The sequence below is a fragment of the Zosterops lateralis genome, assembly GCF_965231275.1.
Source record: "Zosterops lateralis genome assembly, chromosome: 1".
Taxonomy (NCBI): domain Eukaryota; kingdom Metazoa; phylum Chordata; class Aves; order Passeriformes; family Zosteropidae; genus Zosterops; species Zosterops lateralis.
Window position 1 is genome coordinate 62220101 of NC_139762.1, and position 19494 is coordinate 62239594.

A 19494-nucleotide genomic window follows, 5' to 3' on the forward strand; every position below is an offset into this window, starting at 1 on the left:
TATATCTCTTGCAACTAAAAAATGGTTTTAAAACTTTACAGCCTGGTTTCTGATGCTCTGCATCCCCTCACTGAAGGTAAATTTTGTGTGCATTGTGGCTTAGCAGTGCATTATTTATTGTTTACTTTTTTGACTGGCACAAACTTGCTCTTTTTTCCTGTGCTGCATTTCTTACAACCCAAGTCTATTCGAAGTGGCAGATCTGTGTGTTAAAGGTGTGTGATACACAGGTAGTACATTCCTTATTTGAGCACTGCTGAGAGTCAGGAACTCTTCAGTTTCAGCCCTGATTTTTCTATATAGGCAGCTGCAAACATCTAGGATGATATTTTAGCTCTCTACCTTGTTTTAGTACCAGCCAGTGCTAAAACAACCCAGCAGACAACATTGTCTTCCTTGCTTTCAGTGAAAGTCCAAAATTAATACCTGCAGTGAATTGCACCCAGCTAAATGCACTTAGCTACAATTATTCTTTCAGGTTTTCAGTGCATATTTACAAACAACATCTTGGAAACAGGCTACCAGATCTTCAGCTGGTGTAACTGTGCAGCTCCACAGATGGCCAGGAGAACTGTTCACGAAGGCATTATGTTATCGAACTGTATTATGTTATCGGGTTCTGTAAATCCTATTTGACAAGATCTGCTATAAAACCAGTTTCTGCACCCCTGAGCTTTATTGCAAAACACCTGCATTTATACTTCTTTCTTCTGCTGAGGGCAAAATATTTTAGAATCTGAATCTCTTAATGGAATTGATGTATCAAGAAGAGCAGGTGGATTTCTTGAAAAAAAAAAAAAGAATTTAAAAAGCAAACAAAGGGAAAGGAAACAAAGGAAGGAAAGTATTGCTTCACTAAAAAAGCTTTCCTGTAACAGAAGACTAAAGAAATACTATTAGAAATCAAACACAGGAAGATTAGGAGTTACAAAAACTGAAGGCAAAGAGAATTAGAAGTAAAAGAAGCAGAGCAGGAATACAGTCACAAAGGTCAATTGATAAAATACTTGGCAAGTGCTGAACCAACACCAATCAATACTGCTCAGTATGAACTGAATCACAGCCTAACAACCACATCACATCCACTTCATGGCACTATCTATCACAGCACAGCAGGAGGCACTGTCCAGTCCACTTTCTTCACACTCACATGGACTGGCCTTTCCAAAAGGTCCAGAGGAGCAAGATGGGATGTATTTCACCCTTGGTGCTCTGCCTCCAGTGCTGAAAAGTGCCTAAAAAGTGCAACACCACAGATCTATGCTCCCCAAAGCAAGATGGAGCTAGGAAGAGCATGGCTGAATGCAATGCCTGCCACACCTTCCAGCCAGAAGGGAGCATCCTAGTGCAGTTCCCTCCTGTGCACAGGTGTGCATCCTGCTCATCATCCCAGGAAGAACAAAGTAGGCGTAGCATCACCTGCCTTGCCCTCTGAGTCCATCCCAGGCTTCCTCTGCAGGCTCCATCTCCTGAACAACAGGCAGGTCAGCAGGGGAAATCCCTATACCCAGCAAGATTTGGTCACAGTGATTCCATCCCCAGGTCAGCTCTGGAGTAAAAACTCTGTCTTCTCCATATAGGAGGATGAACTCACATAGAAAATAAGTAGAGATTGGACTGAGAAGAGGCTTAATATCAAAAGGTGATATCAAAATCAAGTATTTTACACCATATTATGGAAAAATCTTGGCACCTTTCATATCAGTAAAAGTCTCCAAAATGTTTTAAAACATCATGAGCCTTGATGTAATGCTTAAGATGTTTGACCTGCATCTTTGCCAAAATAAAGGTGGAACTCATTCAAAATTTTTGTAAGGAGAGATAATCAGCAGTATATGCTCCATAAGGATATTGCACTATTGCTTGACTATAACAGCACATTTGGGGTAGGCTGCAGTTACTACTGTGTGCCCAAAAGCAAGTGCTGAAAGAAAAAGATAAAAAACCCTCTCTTTCTGCAGTTACCCTTATTCCAGAGAAGCACTGGATGTTTAATGATTTCTTATCTATACAAAGCCACAGAAAAGCACCTCTTCATCCCAAGCCCTGCCCTGAGCCTGGAGGCTCCTTAGGCTAGTGGATCCTGCAGCCCCTCGGGCAGCTCGCCTGCCAATGCAGCACACACAGATGCTATCGAAGCAGGAGCCCTGCGGAAGACTGGGAACCGATTTCCTTGGTTTTCCCCACACCTTTTCCCTGTCTTTCAGCTGGTCCCGTGCCTGGGACAACACCTTTTTCTTAAAGAGTGTGTTCTCCTCTTGCTTGTTCTGATTTTGCATTTTGAAGAGGTTAATCATTGCTGTCTGACTGATATACTGAATTCAAGATTCTAGGAAATCTGCAGGTTAACTCCTTTTCTAAGAAAATTAAATGTATATAACAAATCCACAATGGGATGAACAAGCCTCACGTTTCAAAACATTTCATCTCACCAAAAACATCTTTCACAATCTTAACTGGTTGAAGCATGACCAACTAGCAAAGCAGGCTTACAGCACTCCTAGACTGTTACAGTCCCTTTTCATAGCATAGCTAAAGTTTCACAAAAACTTCTCTACCATAGTTTTTCTTTTCAATTTTCAGTAGCAATATGACTTCGAGGACACTTCTTAAGATTACCATGCATTGCTTATATATTATATATATATTAATATCATATATCCTCATACAACACATATACCAGGATCTCACCAATATAAAGAAAGAAATCTTACCACATATGTTTACAGATCTGTTTGCAAGATTTTGGAGTCTAATTAACTGAAAATTCTCCCCAAATGAGAAAATTAAAAATCACAGGGAGATTGAGAAGTGGCACAGGAGTGGAGTTGTCTCAGGAAATTAATCAAAATGTGCATAACCAATTATTTGACAGATATTACTTCTTCTAATTATAGCCAGATATCGCAGCTGACAGAGAAGGTAAGGTAGCTTTTTACATAACAGCAGAGCACGGGACATCTGTCACCAAAATCTATTCCACAGCTAATTCTCTTGGTATCTCACTTAAGGCTGTCTCTGATTAAAATCATAGATAAATAACGCTGCACATTTCCTATTCTATGGCTTTGTAAGCAAATGAAGTCCACAAGCTCCTCAGTCAGAAAATACTACCCTGTGTGCTCAACTACCTGCCCACATCCATGAAGGAATCCAGCTCAGATTGGTATTTTGACCCATGCCCAGCTTGTGCTTGCAATATGCTTTTGTGCCCACATTACCCCATGCCATTTGAAAATACACACACACACACAAAAAAAAAAAAAAAAAAAAAAAAAAAAAAAAAAAAAAACCACACCCATTGCTGAGTTTCTAACATCCATTATTTCATCATTTTATGTGCTGCTAATCTTCAGGGCTGAGGATGACTTTGTTTTGTTTCAGAGTCATCGAACTAAACTCAGTCCACTGGGACTAATTCATCATCAGCAGTGCTGGCAAGATTTTTATGCTGCTCCAAATACTGACAATGTAGAGTTCAAACACACATATATCTGTGTTCACACATGCCCACACACACATAAAGGTGTGTGTGCGCATAAACTTATGGGTACACATACACACATGGCAGCAAACGCAGTTTCATCATGTTTTCCTTTTGAAATAATTTTAGCCTGTGGCATTGCAAAATCTGCCTGGCCTATAACCAGGAGCCTGCACCTGCACAGATCCCAGTTGCAGAACCCATCCTGTAATTGTTAAGCAATTTGCCTGTTAAACACCACTGGCAAGAGTCTGGCAGATCTTAGGCTCAAAAAAACCCCAGTATTTGTTTGGCTCACATGTTACTAAGACACTGCACTATTCCTCAGACCATCTAGAAAGCTGCTGTTGACATACTGACAAGAGGTTTTGCTTTTCCCTTTAAATTAATGAAACATTCCTTTACATGCAAGGAGCACAGCTCAGAAGTACCAAATCCTTCCTAAAATTATGTTTCTATCCTAGACATTCTTCCTATATTTGAAGACATGGGAAGGAGCAGGGCTCATCATTTCATGCTCCCACTCCTACTCTTTTAAAGAGGTGCTGAATCTGGAAAAGGAGGTTCAGGCTTTTCCCTTGGAGAAAACAATTACATTCTATTTCTCCTCACTTTACTCTCTTGCCAGACTTTTTAGTTAGTCTTTCAGTAATGTTAGCATATCCCTCCTGGTCAATGCATGGGCAAAAGCAGTGAAAATGCACTGCAGCTCAGGCTTCAATATGACAGCAGCCAGACTAAAGATGACCCACAGACTCTGGGTTCCCATGGCTCTCTGAAAATTACATTTCTCTGTCTTCACTGCTACTGCCCTGTTAGCACATGCTACTTATTGGTGGAGTGCAGAAAAACATATCCAAAACCACTGGCAAAAACAAGATTTGTATAAGCACTGTAACAGCATTGCCAATAAAGGCTCTCAAGGAGGTCAGGGAAATACTGAAAGAAGAGGTAAGAAGGTGAGGGCTGAGAAACATTTTCCACTCATTTGATTCCCCAGGTTCCAAGAAAGCTGAGTTACTTACTTAGACAAACACAAATGTTGCATCAAAACTACTCATCTGGATACCTGGTTATTCCACACAATGTCCAAGGCACTACCTTTTGGCTGCCTGCTCAGCTCAAAAAGAGCCAACCAAAATTAGTCATGTTCTCCATTTACTTGAGCTTCCCTTTCTGGGTTCCTCACTGTCCTTTTTGAGTAGAGCAGAGAAAGATCAAAAATAAGCAAGTGCACAGACCTCTGTTGAAAAATTTTCAGCATTTTCTGGAGACAAGTGCAAAATCACTTCTCATAAAATCACAACCTAACTCTCTGTCTGGAAGCACATCTGCTAACCTGAAACATTTGTCCTCTACAGTCACTACAGGGTAATAGATTGACAGATTAACCCTCTAGAGGTGCCAGGCTCAGATGCATGCCCTGGACAAGACAAAACAAACTTTGGAGATGTCTCTCTCTCCCAAAGTTAACTGTAGAAGGATCCTGGAGAACTTTGGTTCATGCACATTTATAAGGGCAGTAATATATGAACCACTCTAGTGAAAGAGCTGAAGTCGGGTGAGAGGGGTCCTGCCTTAAATATCTTGTGGCAAGGATAAAGCACACACAGAAAAGTATGGCAAGTCTGGAGTGCTGATTGCTATAGAAACCATAGTACCATTTCTGTGTCTTTTTCTCTGTGTCTTAATTTTTATTTCTCCTTCAAGTTTGGCATAAGTGAAAATCTGGACTACCAGTCCTTTCCTTTGTGGTTTTTTTTTTTTTTCCCCTAACATTAATGGAACAAATTTTAAGGCCATTCTTTGCTTTCTTTACAATTTCTCCCTGCATACACACCAGATGAAAAGCTTTCTAGCATGCCATTAATCTGCAGGTGCTTTAGTGAGGAGTTGATGTGCAGGTTTAACAAACTACTGAAGATCAGTGCTTGAAAAATGAGGACCATTATTATTCCATGCCTTGCAGATTATGAACTGATAGCTGTAGCTTCCATCCTTTGCTTGTGCTTCATAACTTGGAAATCTCTGCACATTCAGAGAAGCATTCAGTTAAAACGGAAATGGATTTCTCTGTCTAATTAGACTAAGTGCTCTCTCCTAGCCTTTGTCCTTGTCTTTCTGGGATCTCATTTACGGTGCTATTTAAAAGGAGCCACATCTGTTACAATGAGCTGTCTGTCAACTAAACATCCCATATCAGACACAATTTTCTCTCACCTTTTACTTATACTTTTCAATAACAAGATGATAGATGCAGATTTTAGTCAGCAGTTTTTTAAAACTGCTGAAAGGAAAGTTTGCCCTCCTCCCTATTCTCTTCCAGCTTGCAATATGGTCCTGATTTAGAGACACCATGAACACTGAATTAAAAACCTGGATTAGTTTGGCCTCTAAGTTTGCTTTTATTTAGACCACTGAAATAAAAATCATCTTGGTCTTTGCATGTTTTAATTGAAAATACTGCTAATCGCTCAGTAGCAATAGACATATGCCTCACTCTAAATTTTACATTCACCCCTAGCAGCTGCAGCTGGTGTTGATTTAGTGTTACCCTGATAACCCTGCTGGGTGGTTTTTTACTTGATTTACATTCCCTGTGAAGGGTGGAGGTAACATTTCTGAGAGCATGAAAACAAAGTGACCTTACAGCTAAACTCTCCTTCCTACAAGCAGCAAAGCAGTGATTTTCACCATCTGACCTTTAAAAGTGAAAATCCAAGGGTCATCCCGAGCAACTCTGCTGCAATGAGTTTTGTTTTAATCTACCAACTACAAACATTCAGTGTCAGCTCTGACTGTTTGTTCATTAGTTTGGTTTTCCTCCACTGGTGTTTTTTTGCACATGCACACGGGAAGGCAAACACAGCCCAGGGGAAGGAAGGATGCCCTCCCTGGCTGGCTGTAGGAGTGGATGTGCTAAGGGTGCACAAACACACACAGCACCATGCTAAAGGCTGCTGTGCCACCTCCAAGCCACTCAACCATGTTTTCCAGCCCAGTGCTGGGCTGAGAAGTTAACCAGGCTCCTGCAGCCTCATCAGGGCTTAGCTCAGGGCAGCAATCATGCTGCTCAGGCAGAGGATGCCAGAAGGACTCGACTGCAGTTTTCAGGCTGGGTGTTCTCTCCACAGCAGCTCACTGTGCTGTTTTTATAAGACAGCTCTTTCTCATGGCTCTCTTGTGCATTTAAGCTATGAATTCTTAGTATTTGTTGGGCCTGGTTCATCAGTGATCTGGTTTCACTAGGTCTTCAGAGGGGTCAGTCATGACACAAATAATGATTAATTGTAACAACAAAATCCTTTGTCTGAAATACCTGTGTATCATTTGTAATGGATAGCTGGTCAATACTTTACTCTGAAAGTTTAGCATCCTCCAAGGGAAAGAACAAATTACTTTTTTTTAAATCCATTTCCTATAAGTGTGTCATCAGTTACTCGCTGCTCTCTCATGCACAAATTCTTGTGGAACTAAAGTCCAAGTTTTAGTCTAACATTTCAGTCTCAGCTGAAAAACAGACGTTGCCCTTCCTCCATAAGTCATATATTGAAAGCCAAACTTCACATTCCATGTGGAAACTGTGAGAAGAGCAGGCAGAAATATAGTTCAGCCTTTACAAAGACCAAGGTGTGCCTCTGCCTGAGTGAAGCTGTGACAATAGGTGGGACCAACACACAGGGCTGCTAACTGCTTCTTTATGTCATTTTCCACGATTTCCCTTTCAGGCAACAAAATTCCATTGGCACCAACTGCTGCTAAACATCTAATGTTTTGAAAGATTTGGCCTTTTTGACTGCAGTAGGATTTAAATTAAATTTTGACACATCATCTTAGCATACCCCTTAATACCTCTAGCTCTGGTTTACACCACGAGGAGGGTATGATAGATGCAGCCCTTATCTGATCTGAATGAGCCACAAAGCAGGCAGTCTTTGAAGCATTTTATCTTACAATACAGATACCTTCTCTTGGATTGTATTTTGTCTTTGCCAAGTTTAGTGTGAAGCACGGTGTACAGCCAGAGGGAACAAAATCTATGTTTTTAAACCATGTTCCTTAATGAGCCTGCCCCAAATTAAAACAGCCTCTGTTATAACTTCAAAAACCTTCCCACTCCTCAGAGATACACTCACTGCATATATCTCAGAAGCAAAGTTCATGCCAAAGGGCTTTTTTATACTCTTTTTTTCTAGCTTAGCTGCCAAATGCTGCATTAACTCAGTAGCTGAAATGCTGACTCATCAGACCCTACTCGTTAGAAATGACTGTGTGCTCTCAAATAGAGATTGCTTTCTTTTCTGAGAGTTTAGATGCCTCTTCTGTGACAAGTTTCAAGTTTTATGGCCTCCAAAGATATTTTATTCTTATTTGAATCTGAATTGCAACCATAGATTTAGGCCTAATGGCTACCCTTTCAAACCCTCTCATGTCTGGTGTGACATGGTATTATTATTACCATTATTATTGCTATCATTGCTGTCGATGTTTAATATTTCTGTTGTTGAATTAAACTATTTGCTCTGGGTTTTTTTTACAAAATTTCCTCATTTGATAGCTGGATCACAGGTGTTGCTATCTATCCATCTTAGGAGGGATATTTGTTTCAAGGGACCCCAGCTCAGCAGGCACACATTCTTTAATTGAAACCAATTTACAGTGCCATCAGTTCCCTATATTTTCAGATTTCACTGAAATCACAGGATTTCAGCAGGAAGTTGGAAGCAAAGACAAAATTAACACAAGGGCAGAAATAATAAAAGAATGGCACAGTGATGCTGAAATTACAGAAAACGGTATTGTTTGGGTAATTCAAGGTAAAATTAATTGCTGGGCAGAGACAGATGATGTGGCTCCAAGTGTGTCTAGTGGGGGGCAAAAACACCTTGTTCAATAAATGTAAGGACCTGACAGTATTAATTTTCTCACACACATTTGGTGAATGCAGTTTGGAAGAAACTTACCACCTTTTTAAACTCAAAAATGCAATAATTTACAACCTGACTGATGAATCTTAAGTGTCTGAGTCTGGCAGAATCTTTTCAGGTTACTTCTCTCCTCAATGAATCCAGAACGAACAGCTTAAATTAAATTCACTACTAGACAGACAGTATATAGGACACAGACAGTATATAGGACACAGATTATGATAAATTTCCTTTAAAAAAGAAAAAAAAAAAACAAACCACACCTTATTCAGATAAATCTGATGATGAAGAAATTCCAGCAAAATCTCATTTTTACATTCAGACATACTTGAGTTTGGCTTGAATCTGTTCAAATACAGCTCTTGTTGCTAATTACAATGTTATCAAGTGATAGTGGTTTTTAAAACATTGTAATTCCCCTTACACTGATATTTTATGGGCTGAAGTCCCATGATCCCTCATGCAGCTGTCAAAACCTCCAACTTTCCCAGGACAACTGTTTCAGTTTATTTAAGTGCTGTCAGTGCCAAAATCTGGGGCATTCTGGAAATCTGATGGTAGCATAAAATAAACTGAAGCTGAGTGTCAGAAAAAAATGGAACAGGGAATATATTACTCACTGACTGAGTTAATAAGAAAATGAAATATATAATAAAAAAACCTTCTTTGAAAAGAACAAGCCATCACCAGAATTTTTAATTTCACTGCAAAACTCAGTACTGAAAGGCTACAAAAAGTAGGCACTTCACCCCAGAACTGAGGGCTGGCTTTGCACCACTGTGCAAACACAGCTTTTGCCACAGAACAGGCATGTTCTTTTATGGCTTAATAAACATGGCAGCCATCCAGTCACGTCTCATGCATGCCAAACCTTTACTTTCCATACTCAGCCCTCACTGTCCAAGACTTTTTTTCTCTGGTGAGACCCCACCTGAAGCATTACATGCAGCTCTGGGGTCCCCAGGACAGGAAGAACATGGACCTGTTGGACCAAGTCCAGGTGACTGACACCAAAATGATCATAAGGGGCGAAGCACCTCTATGAAGAAAGCCTGAGAGAATTCAGATTTTTCATCCTGGAGAAGAGATGGCTTCAGGATGAACCAATTGTGGCTTTCCAGTGCTTAGGATGCCTACATGAAAGATAGAGAGGAACTTTTTACAAGGGCAAGTAGTGACAGGACAAGGAGAACGGATTCCAGCTGAGAATAGCTTTAGATGAGATATTAGGAAAGAATTCTTTACCATTAGGGTTGTGAGGCACTGGAAAAAGTTGCCCAGAGAAGTTATGGATGCCCCATCCCTGAGATTATTTAAGGCCAGCTGTTTAAAGCCAGGATGGGGCTCTGAGCAGCCTGGTCTAGTGGAAACTGTCCCTGCCCCTGGTGGGGCCACTGGAACTGGATGATCTTTAAGGTCTTTTCCAACTCAGGACATTCCACAATTCTATGACTTATGGTGACTTCTACAGGACCATTTGCAAGCTTGGGAGAGATACCAAGACCTGACCTTAAAGGACCTAGGCAAGACAAGAAAAAATGAACAGGTCTGGGAAAGATAAGAGCAAGACAAAGGTCATAACAGAAGTTTATGGAAGCCTTTTCTCCTTGTACATTTGCTTGCGACTTGGTTGAGGAAGAACCTGGTCCACCCCAGTGGCAGAGGGGCATTTTGGAGGTCAGGGCTGGAAGGTAGTGATGGGATCAGCCAAGAGGCCCTGTATCACAAGGCTTTTCCACTGCATGTTTTAGATTTGCTGGCCTGCTGGGCTGCACAGCTTTTCGGATACAAAATGTAGCATCCAAAGAAAGCGTACTGATCAGTCTTAAGGTAAATACAGGGTTACAGACTTAGTTTTCAAAGTTTCCTTTCAATTTATTGTAAAGGAAAAAATTAAATTGGTGCCACCAAATTTAATGACAAGGCTACCCTGCTGAGTTTGGAGCCCAGAAAGCTATTGTCTCCCTGGTCTATGTATCCTAGACTGTGCTAATGTTTCCTATAATGCGGCTAATAACCAACCATCAGCAATAAATGCCTTGTCATCTCATTGTTGCACACAGCAATAGCTAGAGCAGTGATACTGACAAATGAACCTGTGTAATCACTTTAGATTTCTTTGTTACATTTCACAGTGTGAAGACTGCTTCTGCTCAGCACGTCACAAAAAAACAAACAAGAGCTATAGCTGTCTCTTCCATCAATCTCAGCTTATTTTTGTCAGTCCTCTGCCTGTACAACCACAGCCCCACCGCTGCTTGACAGTGAATGGAAGAGCTGAGGGTTTGAGGAAGGGAAGATGGATGGTGGTCAGAGGGAGACAGATGGACCTCTGCACTCTCCCTACTCCTTTGTAAACATCTTTTTGCCTTGAGAGAGCAAGCAGGCAGGGGGAAACAACTTCTTTTCTACTTTCCAAGGCTGCTTCATATGGAAAAAGAGAAAAGTGGGAAGGGGGGACTCTCATTAAAATCCAGTCGAGTCTACCATTTTCTCTTTTACCTTTTCAATCTTTTTATAGTTTCAAATCATTAACTATCAGCGTGAAGCTCAAAGGTAGCAGTAGCCGTCTATGAAACAGTGACACATTTGACAATAATGCTTTTGAAGAGCTTGTCACATCCTCTTCCCAAATCAGTCTCATTAATGCTCAGACTGTCTTCTCTTTTCTCCCTGCTTCTTTTCTCCTGATTTCCCTCTAATTAGCTTGTTTTTTTATGCTCCCTCGTTCCACAGTTTGAGCTTAAAAAAAAAAGAAAAGAAAGAAAAAAAAAGAAAGGAGGTGGATGTCATTTCCATGAACCCCAAGGCCAAGTTAATCAGCAGAATTAATGACTCTATTACCCATTAGACTTGGGGCTATGGTGCTTGTATGGCAGCACCCAGTGTTCTCCAATCCCACGCTTCTTCACTTTGCTCTCACAAATGTAAACTTTTGCTGCCTCCTGAAAGCACACTGCCTAATCCAGCCAGCCCACCATGCTCCCTTTGTCACAGCAGCTGCCATGACCCCAGAGGCAGTCTGGCCACGCCACTGCTGCCCTCCATTACTTCGGCAACAGGGAAAGGAGCAAAACCTACCATCTGGAAAAAAGGAGATGGGAAAAAGTGAGGTGGTATTACTTTTTCTTCTTTCTTTGTCACATTTATCTCCCCAGCACCATGCCCAAGGTGTGTCAGTCGCACTCCATGCAGATGCTTTGGGATCCTGACTTGGAAAACTGGCTGGCAGATCTCAGTGCTTCAAATCCAGGGTGAGGCACAAGGCTCTGCAAAATAGGATGCCTGCAAGACTTTTCTCCCCCAAAGCTCTTTACATCTTCACAACCCATCCATGGAATGGGCAAAATATCACTTGCCTTTTTGTGGAACAGAAACAGAGCAGAAAGACAGGACAGTTTGAACCGAGATGTGAGTTCATTATGTCTGTGTCATTGGAGGATGACCACGAGGATAGATGGCAGGGAAGAGCTTGTACAGCCCAGGAGTCCCTCTGTAAAAGCAGTGGGTTCTCCAAAAGCTGTTTGCAGTGTTTATTTTGAGAATCCTGTCACAGTACAGAGGGTCTGAGCTGCCCTTGTCATCTATCCTGCTGAAGCGTGCCAGTCTTGGCTCCTCCGTCACTGGGAGCAGGAGAGCAGAGGCATCCAAGACCCCTCAGTATAGGCAGCAGTGTTGCATTTGGACCTGATTTTTCATAATACCAGTGTGGCACCACTGTGCAGATGTTGCCAGGATTCAAACTGGGTCACCAGGACAGTTTGCTCTGCCCTCACTTTTAGGAGCACTTTCACCTGGGAGGAAGCAATGATATTGCTTGCATCACTGGAGAGAGGACATGCAAAGGCCCTGAGCTGATGGAGAGTTGCTCTTTTTGTGTCACTGATTTTTGTGTGGAAATTTTGGGTGATTTTTTCTTCTATTGATCCAATTGTCTGATCCACAGTTGTTACAACATTGCATTGCTACATAATCAAAATACAGACAGCCCTGCTCCCCCATACTCACCCACCTTTATTCAGGAAACAGTGAACAAGAAAATGATATGATAAGAAAGAGCTTTGCTCAGCTTGAAGAATGAGAGGGGCTTAAATCGTATTTCTGAGAGGATAACCCTATTTTTACTCTTGCACACCTGTTCTAGTCTGTAGCCATGAAGCCTTAAAAATCAGTGGCAGCTCTTCTTCGATCTTACTGAGAGTGGACTGACTTCTGCCAGGCTTCTTGTGCCGAAGCAGTGCAGCAGGGCATCATCCACTGGACTCAAACCTCCCACAAGGCACAGCAGCCATCACAGAAATGTCTGCATGCCTCTGGAAACAACTCGATGCTTTTAGCCTGGGTGATCCCTATGCTTTAAAGGAAACAGAAAATTCAGCTTCCCCTCACACCCTTTGTGCATTGAAGCCATTTTGCTGATAAAAACTCAGCCTCTGCACTGAGGTCAAGAGCCTCTCCCCACAGGAAAGTGCAGGATAACAAACCCAAGCCATATGAGGTACAAGCTGCTTGCATGGCAACTAGTGGGATATTTTCAACTACTAGAAATAAAAGGCAAAAAGCAAGTATTACATGTCAATGCAACTGAGAGCATCTAGAAAAGACAGATACCTCTTCATTTATGAACCCTGTTAATTCACTACACAGATTTTAAGACTCACACACAGACAAATCTTGATGTAGCACAGATGCAAACCAGGGGCAGACAAGACTGAACCCTCCCTTCTCCTTCTCTGCAGAGCACAGCATTTAAATGAAGGGGACAAAAATAGGACAAAGCCTCAAAGTGACCATGTGTTGTTCCCAGCTCCTCCAGGGAGTGAAAAGGCTGGGAGCATGACCTCTTCCAACTCTGCTGCCTGCCCTGGACAAGCTCAGCCTCTTGCCAGAGTTTTTATGTGATAGCTTCATTATGGCCATTCTGGTAACCATAATGACCACTCCTGCTTTCCAGCTCTGGCTGTGACCATTTCTCTCTCTGAGTACTCAGCAGTGATGATTTGGGTGCCATGGGTCATCCCTGCACCACATCCTCTTCCACTCAGGTGCGCAGGTTCACGCTGCAGCAGCTTGCATGCTTGCACAAGCTGCTTACACAAGTGCTGAGCAAGGGCCACACTGATCCCCCAGCATGCCAGTTTCTTTCTGTGGGCTGGAGCCAGGTGGAGCGTGGTCTCATCTCCCAGGTGCCATCAAAAGGATGAGAGGAAATGGAAATGGCCTCAAGTCATTCCAGGAGAGGTTTAGATTGAATCTTAGGGGCAAAATGTTCTCAGGAAGAGCTATCAAGCACTGGGACAGGCTACACAGACAAATAATTGAGTCACCATCCCTTGAGGTCTTTAAAACCATGTATTTGTGGCCTTGAGGGATGTGGTTTAGTGAGGAACTTGGCAGTGTTGGTTAATGGTTGGACTTGATGGTCTTAGAAGTCTTTTTCAACCTAAGCAATTCTATGAAAAATTTCCATATATGAACTCTACAATGCAGCAGAAAAAGTTGGCCTCAAATTTCCCTGTGAAACAGGGCGAAAAGTTACCTTGGTGTTCACCGAGGCAGAATAATAATCAGAGCAAAAATTAGGATAAAATCCATGAGTAAAAACCGAGAAATAGCCTAGCCAGTGATTAGCATTAGCATGTATCCCACATGGAGCCATTATTTTGCCACCATATCTTTTCACGCGCTGTTGTTTCAGATTCACTGGACCAATGTGACTGAGCAACTGCTCCCCACACCCAAAACTAAACTGACCTGAGAGAATGTCTTTGATTTTGCCTGGCCTTAAATGCCTGCTCAAAATGCAGTGCTTTTTTACATATAGCTTTAATATGTGCTTTTCCAAAGTGCTTTCAACAGTATTTATAGCAGACCAGGGATAAATTTGGCCCAATGTGTTTAACCACATGCAATAGAGCTAAGGCACGGGAGACATCCTTGAGTCCCAACTCATCTGCCCCCCAAAATCCATAATAATAATATTTTTATTTTAGTACTCATACCTGAAGGCCTCTAGGTACTTTAAAAAAATGTATAGAGTAGTAAAAGCAATTCAGTCCCCAATACTTGCGTATTTTAATTCATGGTATATTATTATTCCTCTGCACACATATTGTTTTAGTCATCTACATTTTTATGCCCTTTCTTTTTACTGTAAAACTGAATTCTTAACCTTATTTATGGACTGCTTTATTTTCCCTGTACACCTATGCACCTTATTATTTATTCATAATCTCCCATTTCCTTTTAAGCTATTGTTTGAAATATATATTTTTAAAATCAATAGTAAAGCTTAAACTCCAGGTTTTGACTTTTTAAACTGGAGACGGCATGGGGCTAAGCAATGCTTTGTTTACACAAAAGAGTGAAGACAGGATTTGGCCCAAGAATACATCACTCCAGGTAGGAGGGAAACCATTAAGATTCACACTGCATCCTGCATCTCTGGCACACAATCTATGGGCAGACAGGTATCAGCTGACTCCACACTCATTGTGAGGAGTATTCACTTTGCTAGCACAGACATCTCATTTATGATCAAAATTCCTTGTAGCAGCAGGTTACCCAAGGCCCTGCCAACATGCTTCAACATTTCTCATAGCATTTTCCTGGAAGCAAGGATGGTCTCAGCAAGTCTTTCCCAAGACCACTGTCCCCCTTGAGAGCACCAACACAGGTAGGTCTGCATGCAGCCATTCAATACAGGAGTGCTGTGGCACCAATTATCTGTAGTCGACAGCACAGGATGTTTAAAAACATTGCACTGCTCAGATTGGTGTTTTTCCATATCTTGCTCCCTTGAAGGGCTTTGCCAGAGAGAAAAACTGAGTACAGTTAATCTGAATTAACTGCTAAAATGGATTATTTAAAAATGCATTAAATCTCTGCTTACGTATTCTCCTTCAGAATTAACTTGGCCTTTATGAGACTTATCTTACTTTACCTTAATTCTGAACAAGGACATCTACACAGGGATTTAATGGAATTTAATCAGTTCACTTTAAATTCAGATCATTTAGCTAGCTTGGATTTATTTTCTTCCACATGCCTCTGTAGACTAACCTATGACTCAACATATCTGAGGAATGGCTGATGGAAAGTAAGAATTTTTACAGCATTGTTGCCATTTTCCTGAGACATGGCATCTGCCTCCTATTTTCACATACGTGTATGCACTCAAAAAGTCTGACAAAGCATCTGCACGCCCTTGCAGATGGGCTAAAGAAACCAAAGAAACTTGCTTCTGAAAACAGCCAGGATCTTCTCCATCATAACCACACAAAGACACTCAGCAATAGCACTTAGAAAATCGAGGTGCTTCTACCAGGGCTGACATTTCTCCACATAAAATTGAGACATCAGCATGCAAGGGGGCACCTCTACCATTTTTTATTAATTGCCTCCTGAGGACCAAGTCCTGAGGGGACACAAACACTATTTCTTAGAGCAACTTCTATTCACCAAGCTGCTATTTCCAAGAGGACATGACCCAGAGGTTTTTTATCTAGCAGCTATTCCAGCAAACCAAAAACAAACGTCCCCCTGGAGTTACAGAAGACCAGTTCATCCCACTTGATTGTTTTTGGCAATGCTTAAATGCAGATCATTTAAGCTGTTCAAGAGGAACTACCATGTTGCTCTGACTTTTCTGTTCCAAAGGGGAGGAGAAATGAGCTGTGAATGCAAAACCTTGCCGTCTGCCTTCCAGCTTTCTCTCTTTCCCCATATATTCATACCAATACATCTAAGCCACCTTCTTCGTTCAGTATATTTCTCTTCAGAAGTCACATATTCCACTGTTCATCTCCTAAGGGCAGCCAGAATATCACATGAAAAGGAGTTGTCATTTCTCCACTATTCCTTTGGGTTTCATATCATAATTCAGAAAAGCCCAGACAAGCCTGTAACCTGCAGGATTTTGCAAGATATTCTTGCATACTGTCTTTTCTAAAGACATCTGAAACCAAATTCTAAATACCAGCAGCCTTGGTGCATATGAGAAAAATATTTTTTGTTGTTGGGTTTGAGGTGGAGGAAGAGACACCAGTGAGAATCAGGAGGATGCTGCGTTGGGTTAGGAATAAGTGAGGTGTGGGCTGTGTCACTGACCTCTCACAACTTATCCACTTAGAACTCATGAGTGTCTTGGGTTATGTAACCAAAAAAGAGTGTATTCTATTTCATCTGTTGAAATCAGTTGGGGAGATGTTTTTCTTTATTGCTTGTAACTCCAGAGGGGAGGGGGTGGATGCCTTCTGATAATGGGCCAGCTATTAAAACCAGGTGGGGCAGTGTTCCTTATCTCTTCCATGACCTGGCCACCCTCCAGGGGAATATGTTCTGGTAATGGGCCATTAAGGCTCACCACAGGACTGAAAACATTGCTTCATCCCATTGTGAGATGCTCCACCCAGTGGGGGAGCCAAACCCTTCCTACCTAGATAAAAACTGAGACTCCAGAACACCAGGTATCTGGTTTTCCACTGGATTCCTGGAGGAAGACTGGAGCCATCTCGCCATTACTGGACTCTTTCTACAGGATCATCTCTACTCCAACAGAACTACATCTGCCACTCCAGGAGGACTCACTTTGGACTGCTTCCAATACCCTGACCAACAGGGTGTCAGGTTGTATTTCTGACTCTGTCAGGGGGTTTAGGATTTTTTGTTTGTTTGTTTGTTTGTTTGTTTGTTTGCTTGGTTTTTTGTACTACTACATTTGTATTCTTAATATTCCTAGTAAAGAACTGTTATCCCTATTCCCAAACCAAGACAATGAGGAAAGATGGAATTTTTACATTGTACATGTCCAGTCACTGCTATCTAAAAAAAAAATTGGTTTGTCATGAACATCTGGACGTGTCTCACCAGAGCTCTCTGTCAAAGGTAGACAAGATTCATAATCTGGGTTTCATGCTTGTTCCAAAGGCAGTGGATCAATGTCTTTCCCTCCTCTGTCTCTCCATATAGAGTCAGGCAACAATTCCTCAATGTATTTACAACACTGCTCTCTCCCTCTGCCTGCATCCATCCTTGTCTCTTTGGTTCTACCATCATCTTGTCATCAAGCTTTGTATCCTCGAGGGGAACTGCCATGGATTATCCTTTCTGTGATTTTGCTCTATTTTCAGGTCTTCCTTTTTTCTGTTCAAATAATCAAAGTATTTGTTACTTCCTGTCTTGGGGCCTACAGACTCATCTCTGCAAGGGATATTGATCCTTTGTAGTGGCATCACCTCCTCTTCCTTCTAAGCATGCTGTGATGTTGATCTCCAGCTTCCTGCACTTCACACCTCTCTGCACTCTAGTCTCTTGCTTCATTTCCCACCAAATATCTCCTCCATGCTGCCACTGACACCAGCTTTGCTCCCTGCTCTTCAGTTTCTTGTGATGTCTTAACATGCTGACTAATACAGGTCTTCACATAAACACCCTCTCTACACCTGTCCACCAGGTTTATCCACCAGTCATCCTCATTCTGCTCTTCTCTGCAGGGAAGTCCCACAAAACCAGCCCCTCAGCAATGGCTGGAGCAGCTGTCAGCCAGATAAGGCAATCTGCAGTATTTTTATCACAAATGCTTTCAAAGCTTACAGTTACTTTGCTCCTCTTTGCCCTTTCTCCCTCCTCTGAGGCTACACAAACCTGCAGCCCAAGAGGAGGGAAGGATATATGTGTTTGTATAGCATCAAGCAAGCACTGCTACTCCAAAGTCCCAATTGCTCCTACTGGAATGCAGACAGTAAAAGACAGTGTCTTCAGGCACTGGAAACACCCTGAATGTTAAGATGGGCATTGCCTTGTCTAACACACACACACATTAGGTGCTCACATAGCAAGTAAGTGAGAGTCACTATTGAAGATACAGTTAGCAAATTGCCCTTTTTTCTTATATCTTGTTGCAGCAGGAATATCTGTCACTCTCTTAGTGGTTTGCTGCTTGGAGGGTGATTTTAATTAAAATGTAAAATGTCAAACATTAGTAAGAAGGAGGATAACCCTGTGGGGAGTGAGGATGAATCAAATTTATTAGTCACTGAGCAGCAGGCTGGTAGCCCTTCACTTGGAGAAATCTTAAAGGCAGTTAATGTGAAATAAAGAATCATTCTAATCTCCCCCTATTCAAACTAACCTTCTGAAAAACACTATCACAAGTTTCCACTAATTCCAGAAATTAAAGACCAATCTGCTATAGAGATCAAAAAAGCCTCATTTTGTATGTGTAGAAAACACAAAAAGTTAAGTCCCATTTATGAACTGTAAAGGAAAATGTCTCTCTTAGGGGCATTTCTCCCTGTTATAAAGAAATGGCTGTGTTAGCACTGTACACATTGTGCAATAGGACTGTTAGAGCCACTGGCATTTGGTAGCAAACATGAAAACCAACCCTTGGGACTATTTTTTTGGGAACCCTTTCCAAGAGCAGAATTTGCTAGTCCACAGTGCTCAGGAACAAGGATGATTATAAAACCCTCTAAAGCAGAGAAGGTCAGGACTGCAGCACATGCAAGTTCCACCTGTCCTCATACTGACCTGACAGTTACTGTAGTTCTGCTTTACACTGTTGCTGAATCCACTGGATGGTTCTATCATTCTTATCATCCACAGAAAAACAGTATCTCTATTATTTTGCAACATTCTCTTAAAAAAAAACATTTCCACTGTACTTTTTACTTTGCTAATATAAAGCTAACAAAAATTCTTCTTTTATTTTTTCAAGTTTCAAATTTGATAGAGTCAAAGGAAGAGTAGAACAACATCCTATCTATCCCATAAATAGATTGCCTTGTGGCTTGTTCCCCATAAAGACAGCTGAGAAGCTTGTGGGGACTTTCAGAGCCTTTTGCCCAACAGAGCAATGCACGTAGTGACAAAGTTAATGCAGTCTTGCAAAAGAGGGGCTGTGGGTGGAGGTCTCCAGGTAGATTTTCAGCTCTACAAATGCATAGTGGCATTTTCTCTGGGCACCTCTGTGCATGGCAGAAGTCACAGATTTTGGTTGGCAATCACGCCCTTGTGCTAATTTCCAGCCCCTGCACACTGTTTAGTCACAGGGCAGGCTACAAGCAGTACTCCCTGGTC